Raw genomic sequence first — 10,070 nt, 5'->3', positions numbered from 1 at the left:
CTGGTCAATTTGACGTATTATAATTTTAAGAAATGGGGCGTCGATATTCATGCTGTGTGGAAATCTCATTTTAGATTTTCGTGGCAAAATTTGGAAACCCTTTTGTTATTCTAAAAAACTGCTATTCATTTTATGGTAATGCGGAGAACGCTTGGCCGGTGCGTAAGGTGTACAAATGTTGGCCCCCAAAAGTGTTGATTAACCTTTACATTTAATGAAACAACTTTGCAGACATCCAAACAACTATATGATTGTAAATAAATATTTGAAATTCACTCCGACATGTCCTAAATTAGGTTGCCCACCTCTTGGCGATGAAGTTTAAAGTGTGAGTCTGGTGATTTGAAAATTTTGCTTTTCAAAAAAGATTTATGGGGTCGGAACACAACCCCATTCTTATAGGAGGTAAGTTTTGGAGCTTTTATACCAGTTTATGATTTTTGTCCGCAGTAATTCAGATCCAGAGTTCATTTTCGACATATCTCACACCCTTTGTTCGTTTCCAAAACTCTTATCCCTAGAGATAAAATTTTCAACCGACATCTATCTCTGTATAATATTCAGAAATAGAGTAAAATGCTTGAATAACAATCAAATGGTGCGATACACATCAAAATTGAGCTCGGATTTTGAACTGATGGCAAAGAAACAAAAAAAAACTACTACCCCTGGAAGCTGGGGGTGAGTTTCAAACCCAAACCTTAGTTTATCAAGTTATTATAAAATGTGTTCGACAGGTTTATTTCTTTAATTTTAATTCTAAATGTCTAAAAAATAAATGAATTCTTCCTAACGCCATTTTTTTATATTTTTCTACGTTTATGTGGCATTTTTTATTTTATTATGAAAAATTTGACCTCTGAACTGCAAAGTTTGCCAACCTGATAAAGTTGTTGGGTACATTAAAACATTTTCAAATTACCTCACTCTCACAACGAAAAAAACTTCGCCTTTGTCAAAAATCCCAATAAATAGGTAATTTGGATATTTTGTCCATCAAAGTATCATCAAAATCTGAAGACGCATTATGCCAAGAGGTGTATGGAAAGAGGGATTATGTCCTCCATGCTCCACTTTATCGTGACAAGTAGCTTGTAACAATTTTCTGGTTAGAAATAATATTCCAACATAGGCTAGAAACTTGAAAATAAAAATGTTCGTGATGTTCCTACGGATGTATCATACACGCCGTGAAATGCACTCTAATAAAGTATAAGAATTACCAATCCTGAAAATGCACGCGAGCTCATTTCTCAACAATTCCCCTTTCTTTTATCTCGAGACATTTTACACTGATTGTTTTTCTAATTCCCCTCCATCAATATTTATGGCAGGAACAAATGGAGTGTGAATGGACCATCTCTCCTTCTCTCGGGATTGAGCAAAAGTTGGTGCGCAATGCGGCCGTCTCTCACTCGAGTGGCTGCGCTGATTCGAATTAAACGGAGGAGCTAGACAACAAGCGCGCAGCAACAGCAGCGATAATAATTAAAGTCAGTGCCATTCACTTTTACACTCGCTCGACTTTTACTGCCGCTCCAAAAATCTCGGCAAATCAAGTGCGCGGCGGCCGCTGTCTCGAAATTGCAACAGCAGAATTGATTAAACTCAAAGGGGACGGTCGAGTCGCTAGGAATCTGGTGCGTAAGTGACACTAAATCTACTGCAATGGCACTTGAAGAGTCAAGCGAGCAGTGTGCGAATAAAAAGGGAGGGATCGAAGGGACAGCAAATAAATGCCTCGTGTGATTTCGGAACGGTGCATGGCTTGACGCTTTAATCTTTAATTTAACAAGGTGAAATGCGGTAACATTTCCATTCTTGCGGCGTGGTGTCATGCAAGGGCAGGGGCGCTTTAAGGAAGTGGGGATGAGGGTGCTAAGGAGATAACCTTCTTCTTTCTTAGGGGAGTCAAAGTTACCCTCTCAAAAGACGACAGGCACAGGAAGGGGTTAACGTGGAGAACGAGGAGGAGCTAGACGCAGGAGGAGAAAGGACCGTTTTTATAAAAACCCGAACAAGGACGGAACGAGGAGAAGCGAAGTCCACGAGTTAACTGATTTTGTGTTTGTGTGGGCAGGCCGAAGTCGGACAGCGTAATTAGACAAGGTAGGAGATCACTTTTGGAGGGCTCGTGGGCAATGCCGAGGACTTCCGTCGCAGGGCCGTGCCGTGGACTTTAAGGTAGTTTTTTGGGCAATAAGTTGAGGGCCGCCACTTGCCCAAATTGCCTTGTTAAGTTGCGCGGGTTTAAATTTGGCTTTCCCTTCTTTAAGCATAGACATTTTTTGGATATTTGCTCAAGGAATCTCTGAATTTGCTGCAGCTGGCGGTCGTAGAACCCACCGCGAGAAGAAAGGCTTTGTGCGTTATAGGAATTGTCGGCCAGAGTTTAGAGAATTTGGGGTATTTTTTCGAATTCTCGTTTATTTCCTTCTTTCTCGCAACAGGCGTTTGGCGAATTTTGAGAATGAAATAGCTCAATTTTTAAGTGGAAGGGTGTTCGTTATGCTCCTCTCGTCACGCCCGATCGAATGGGTCATCGGTTAAGAGTAATTTCCGTTTTTTTAACCTTGAAAACCAGCAGCATAATTTAAAAATCCGAAACGACCCTCAAAAGTGGTCTCAAGGCACTTGTATGAGCTTGTGTAAAATTTCACGATCGTTTTCGAGAAAAAAATTTTGTAAATCGAAAAACACCAAATTTTTTTTATTTTTGCAAATGTTGCGAGCGCCAAATCTCGGGTTCTAAGCGTCAGAAATGCAAAAACTATACACCATTGGACTTGGCTTGTCTTCCCCTGGTAAGCTGAGTAGTTTTTGGGGTGCTCAACCCCAAATTTCATCCCCCGAGTCGAAAAGTGAATATTTAAATCGTCTCGATTTTTTATCTGTATAATTTATAAATTTGGATTTCGTCAGATTATCTTGTTAAAACATAAAATTTGTAAACTGAATGGATTTTTAGGCACATGGAGTTCATAATGACAGAGAGTTTAAATAGATTTGTTTGAATTACAATGTCGTGGAGAGATGAGAGAGAGAGAGCGAGTCGAGTTGAAAAGTTGCAAACGCAATTAGTGAGCGAACGAGAAGGGCTGCCGAGACGGTTGAGCGCGCGCGCGGCGGCTAACTTGTGATACATCCGAATTATAAAGGGATAAAAAACCTTAATTAATTCATTAGGCGAGCGAGCGAGCGAGCGCAGTTGAGCTCGTTTGCTGCTGAAAAAGCCGTAATGGCAAGCGAAGAAGTTAATCTACATACAGTGGCAGCAGGGAAAAAGCAACAGTGACAAATTGAGCACAATTAGCGCAGTCGAGGCAAGGGAAGGGAAGGGAAGGCCAGCAGAGGGCGCGCTCCTTTTTAATTTGGCCCGACCATGATGAGCGCAATAAATAAGAAATAAAAATAATTGTCCCGCCGAGGCAGAATGGGCGTGGTGTGTAATAAGGGGGCTATAAACGACATATTTGAAGAACAGGGGGCGGCGGCGGTGGCGGCGGGGGGAGTAGGTGGCAGGGAGAGCCGGAGAGAGAAGCGAGCAGCACTCATTACTGCAGAATGTCGGCGCTGATGAGCCACTCATATCGTTTAATTAGAGCCATGACACTAGCGGCCCGCGTTTATGGAGCTGCGACGCGCACACCCGCCCGCACGTTGAAACGGACCAGACCAACCAACCCTTCGCCAGCCGCAACCAACCCCCGCTCAAGTCTCTCAACTCTTTGGCGAAAAAAATTAATTGCCGCAGTGGCGGGCCGATCCGCAGCCAACTCCTTTTTTAATCTGAACCGCAGCAAAGCATTTATCAGCGGGGACCAGATTCGTGCGACGCGCACATATGGCGTCCGGTGGAGTATGGCGCGAAAAGAAGCAAGTTTTGGTCAATATTGTGACGTATAATTTGCATTTCTTGTACTAATTGTGTCTTTTGGGTCGTAAAAACAAACTCTTGACACTCGTACGGCAATCCAAAGAGAGAGCGCTTTTTGTTTCCCACATTCAGACGCCATCTTGGATCTGCGCAGTGCGAACCAATTATTATTATCTTTATTGGCTTTTGGCGAGGTCACACATCAGATATGGTTAAATCTCCAAATATACGCCCCCCAATTGCAATGCACACACACAAAAATCATAAGTTTTATTACAAATAATGCCAAGAATTGTATCGCCCATTTGGCTCCCGTTGAAAAAAGGAACAAAAATTCGAGATGGTTTAATTTATATTTACTTTTTGATTTTGGGGATGAAATTATGGCCAATAGGGGGTGAGAATTGGGGGTGAGCACCCCAAAAACCATTCAGCTCACTGGGGGAAGTCAAACCAAGTTGAACGGGGTGCAGTTTTCGAATTTCTGACCTATAGAACCCGAGATTTGGCGTTCGCAACATTTGCAAAAATTCGACAAATTTGTGTTTTTCAAAATTAAAAATTCAATTTCTCGAAAACCAAGCCAAACACCACTTTGAAATTTTCACAAAGGTTCACACGTACCCTGAGACCACTTTTGAGGGACATATTTTATTTTTTAAAGTATGCCGCTGATTTTCAAAAGCCAAAAACGCCTGGAAATTATCGAAAATGACCCTTGGTGACCTTTGAGCTTGACCTCACTCAATCGGGCTTGACGAGAGGAGCTTTAACTTAAAAAATGGGTTATCGCATTCACGAAATGTCTCGTATAATTTGTTTTGTGGTGCTGATTCCGCCACTGGCACGGGGCGAGCAGCGAGAAGCGAAGGCTGTATTAGGGGTGGATGCGCGCGTGGCTGTACCGACGGGTATCTTGCGCTGCGTGCCAGGGAATTGCCAACTGGAAGGACAAATTGTTCATTACCGAGCGCCATTGCAGCTAATTGCTCCCCGTAGGACAGTGACGTCACAATTAAAATGTTGCGCCGCCGGCATTCTTACACCGAGCGGCGCCGCGTCGGCGTCGATCCGCCGGCCTTTTCTGTCCCTTTTTCTCGTGCCCGAGCTAGCGCCCGCTTTTTTTCTCTCCCTCCATTATGCAAAGCGCGGCGCACGCAAATTTATTTCATCGCAACCGCAACACGACTCTCTCATTTATCAGCAGCGTGCACTCTTTAATGAGATTAGCATTTCGCTGCCGCGGACATAATTAGAGCCAATTAGCGCACCGGCCGCGCTTTTTGCAGATGCGCTAATTTGCACTTTGCGCTGGGCCATTCGGGTCAATTGCGGCCCATCACTCGCGGCCTAATTGCTCCGCAATAAATGTTGACTGCAGTTCGATCTATTTACATTCACACCGAGCCACGCTTTTATAACTACTCTAAATTATGAATTAGCTCAACTTCGGCTTTTTTCTCAATTAAAAAATATGCTCGTACTTTACTAAGGGATGCTACTCAATGCAACGCAGACCGTTAGAGAAATCATCAAAAACAAATGTTAAGCGAATTTAAAAAAAAAAATGAAAGTGGAATGATACTTGGGCAACAATTGAAAATTATTTAAATTGTTGGATGCCTTAAATAATTGACCGATAAACAATTTGCAATAATAAAAATGACCTTCCTCAGAGTAAAAATCCAAATTTTGCCAATTTTCTCCACAATTTCCAGTGCTCGAACATATTTTCTTGGCATATTCCGATTCCTCTCGTCGAGATCTGTCCAGCGGTGTATGCCACTTATTGGGGAAACTCTTGCTTTTGAAATTAAATCGGATTTCAAGAAAGGAGACAGCCATTGCCATTTGAAAAGCACGGTAACTTTCCAGCTAATTTTCTCAAAAAATTACAGCGCTCCTTAGGTCAATTTAGGCTTTAAATGAATCCTAAGGGACGAGTTTATGCATTGGCAACAAGCATTTTCCAGGCTTTTCCAGTATCATTCCTCTTTAAGCAAGTGCCAAAATATCCCAGAAAAAACACAAAACATTCATTGTCGCCAAACACCCGTGACTTGGCTTTTTTATTTTTTACTTTTTTAATAAATCAGTAATTTTGCTGATTTTTTTACAATATTTTGGGCCCCTTTTTTGACTAGTAAATTCGTTTGGAAACCCCCAAATTTTCCATTTTAGCGGGTTCGTTTAGCGGATAACAAAAATGGGTTAACTTGACATTTAGAATATAGCGTCTTGTCTTGATTTTCATTGAAAAAAAATCAAAACCACAAAATTTTCGGGATTTTGAATTATGTATGTTTACACGCCCGAATCTCAGCTTTTAACTGTCGCATTTTCAAAATCTGCACACCGTTAGACTATTCTCATAACAACCTCCCCTAGATAACCAAAGTAGTCTAATGGGGCTAAATCTTCAACCCCCTTTTTGCACCCTAAAAATATATTTTACATTTTTTATAGTTTGCACCTCACTGCGCCACGGAGTTGACTCTGTCATTCACCGTGAAACCACTTTCGATCGAAGTTGAAAAGTATGCAATTTTTGTAATTTTGGCTGCTAAAACCCGAGATTTAGTCGACACAATTAATGGCATTTTATTGCATCTGAAAACGAAGTAGACGTAAAACACCAAATCTCAGCTTCTAATCCTCAGATTTACAAAAACTGCACATCATTCGACACGCCATGACCTCCCCTAGACAGCCAAAATACTATAAGGGGGACAACCCTTTCAACCCCTTTCCCACCCCCTCTAAAATGGTAAAAAATGAAGATATTTAGCTTTTAATTTTGGAAATGATTTGAATTATCGAATTATTTTCATAATGCAACGGTGGATTACGCATTGAAAATTAAATGTACCTCTCTGGAACCTAAAATTTAAATTATTTACTTCCAACGTCTCCAAATACTTGAAAATTTTACTGTACGGGCAGATAAAAAATATAAAAACCAATTAATTTGAATCAAATAAATTAGAATCCTCCAAATCAAGATTCCTAAAAAGAGCTCTTTCCGTATCCAAATTAATGAAATCCAGGCTGACATATAAATTAGCAGACACTGATTTCCTTGTAAAAGAATTGCAAATGAGATTTTCACTGCCGGAGACTGATTCATTTAAAAAGTTCATGGCTAACCAGGATTTTAAGGCCTCCGAAATCGACCCGGGGTTTTTCGTCACCCCCGCCATGGTCAACCAAAATTGGAAGGGAGCCATGTTTATTAACAGACATATGTTCACGAGGCACGCTTGTCACGGTTTTCACTATTTGATCTGTAATAAATTGACCTATCACTCCTGCGCGAGTGAGGACTGCGAGTGCAAATTCTGTGATATTAAACAAATTAACTTTTACCATTTTTTTGAATGTGTTAAGAACAATCTGACGTTGTGCCAAGCCGCCAAAGCAAAAACGAGCATTGATATGTGATTTAATTACTCTGTATTTTATGTCTGTTGTACACCTTTTGGTGTTTAATAAATATTTCATTCAATTTATTTAAAATAAATTTGATCGTCTTGTCTTCCCAATCCTTATTATTTAGTTTTAAACCAACCCTTTTTCATTACTTTTCAGTGACAGCAGCACCGATATTTGAGTTTATCGGCTCTTTTATATTTGGACAGCCGCAAATTAGTAAGGAACACACACCATCAGCCTAGTGCAAAGTGCTATTTCGATTAATATTGACGATCAATTGCTATTTTGTTGATATTGCATCGTAAAAATTTAACTGTTATTACCTGTCATAAAGTGCGGCAAAGACCTGAATCCCCTCTGTTCATATATATAAAACGCAGCGCTCATTCGATCAGCCTATGGCGATTGGGATTGGACACATTAAAATATGGGCACGACCAGTCTTGGAATCGTTTTTCAAATTCGTTCCCAACCAAAACATTTAGGTCGTGCTCGGTTTGAAAGAAAGTGAAGTATACGTTTAATATCTGATCAATTGTCATCTAGCGTCGTTAATATTGCATCGTAACTTTAACTGTTATGGCCCGCAATAAAAGGCAGCCGTGATGAGCGGATTTTAGCAAGACATTAAACCTGTCTTCTCTCTTTTTTTTCCTCTGATGGCCGCTATGTTGTTGTTGACATGTGCCGCGGCCCGACGGACGATTAATTAATATAAATTTTACGGCCATTCACCGGCCGCGTCGTCTAATTGGTCGGGCGCGCGTGCGTTTTATTGCCGGCTCTCTCTCTCTCTTTGCTCAGTGTGATTATGGAAACAATCTATTTTCGGTTCGGCGCAGGAAACGTCCGTCTACTCGCTATCGACTCCTGATAAAATCCTGTCTGAGTGTCATAATATATATAGGGAATCAGTTTTGTGTCACGCAATGCAGAATAAATAAATAAATAGTGGCACACGCTCTCTAGCTCGCTTCCGACACAATCGTGATGATTATTCGATCCCTTATCTATTGGAAAAATAATTAATAATTGTTATTAATTTCTCGCATGATCCATTGACAAAGCACTTGAAGAGTTATTTAAAAAATGCGACCACTCGAGGTTGTTTTAATTATATTCAACACTTGAAGAGTTGTTGAAATAATGTATTTTTTAATTTCTTTCAATAAAATCTAATTTAAATCAACCTAGGATCCTAGGGGTGAGAAAGAGTTGAGGGTGAGCACCCCAAAAACCATTCAGTTCACCTGAGGAAGTCAAGCCAAGTCGAGCGGAGTGCAGTTTTCGCATTTCTGACCCTTTAGAACCCGAGAATTTGCGGTATCAATCCTATTTAAAAGAAAATAAGCAAGAAAAGGCACCTGTAGCAATTTGAATTACACAAAAAATTCCTATTAAAAAGTTAAATTCAGTACAATACTTATTTCACCTTGTAACAATGTAAAATTAGTAGCAGAAAAAAATAAAATAAAAAATTACATTGTGCCATTTCTTGCTGTAATAATATATGTTTTTTCTGATTGTATTACATTGGCAAGAATAAACAACGATAAAAATTTGGCCAGCCGAGGATATGGTGAATATATAATCATACACAAAAATATCTCATTCAATTTTAAAAATGATTCAGACAAGAAATCTTAAACGCTCTTATGAAATCTCTGACAAAGCGGATAGAATAATAAACAGCTCCCTGTTATATTATACAGAAAAAGATAATACAGATCTGCGATACTGCGCCGAGAGAGACTTGTTTTTTGTTAAAAACAAAAATACTTGATTAGTGCGTTTTCGGTGTTTTAAAATTAACATGCACACATCTTCAGCTTCAAAGGGTCAGATTTTCAAAAACCGTACACCACTAGACTCGTCTCAACCTCCCCTAGATAGTTAATGTTTAAAAAACTCTTCAAATCCCTTATATAAACCCCCCTGAAAACGTAAATTTTTCTACAATTTATTTTTGTCTGCACGTCATTGCGAAACGGAATTTAAAAACCGTCTTTGACGAAGTTTCTGAGCTAACCAATCGATTCTCGAGGGTCGAATTAGGTAAAATGGATATTTTTCCGACCAAAAAGTCCAGCGCGACGACGTGCGATTTTTTTCCCGCCAAAACAATAAGAATGCGAGAACTGCGCATGCGTGAGCACTTGCAGAAAGACTACCTCTACGAATGACTTCTTTGTCAGATCCAGCTAACTGTCACGCATGCGCAATTCTCGCATTAATATTGTTTTGGCGGGAAAAAGGTTCGCACGTCACACTGGACTTTTTTAATCGGAAAAATATCCACTTTACCTAAATCGACCCTCAAGAATCGATTGACGTGCTCTGAAAATTCGTCTAAGACGTTCTTTAATGGTAATCAACGGTACATGAGGACCTTGCGCAGAAAATCTTTCTCGAACTGAAACTCAAACCAGATCCTTTTTATTTTCCGAGGGTAGTTTGATTAGATAAGAATTTGCAGGCTGCAGAGCCCGGTGTCACGTCATGCGTTTAGTTGTTCCAAGCCGAGCTCAGCAAAATTAACTCAACACAGCGCGGGGGTGGTGGTGGCGAGAAGAATGGCTGCCAATTCGCATTTATATTATACTCCACTGCCACGCAATCAAAGGTGCGCGCTTCCGGCAGAGTGGGCGAAGCAGCAGCTCTCTGAATAAATTATACCATTTCAAAACATTTAGCTTGTACTTAAATGTAAATGCTGCGGCTGCGTGTTTATTCAGCGTCGGCGGCGGCGGCTCTCTTATTT

Source organism: Cloeon dipterum, chromosome 1, assembly GCF_949628265.1.
Source record: "Cloeon dipterum chromosome 1, ieCloDipt1.1, whole genome shotgun sequence".
NCBI lineage: Eukaryota > Metazoa > Arthropoda > Insecta > Ephemeroptera > Baetidae > Cloeon > Cloeon dipterum.
This window is presented reverse-complemented; position numbering follows the sequence as displayed.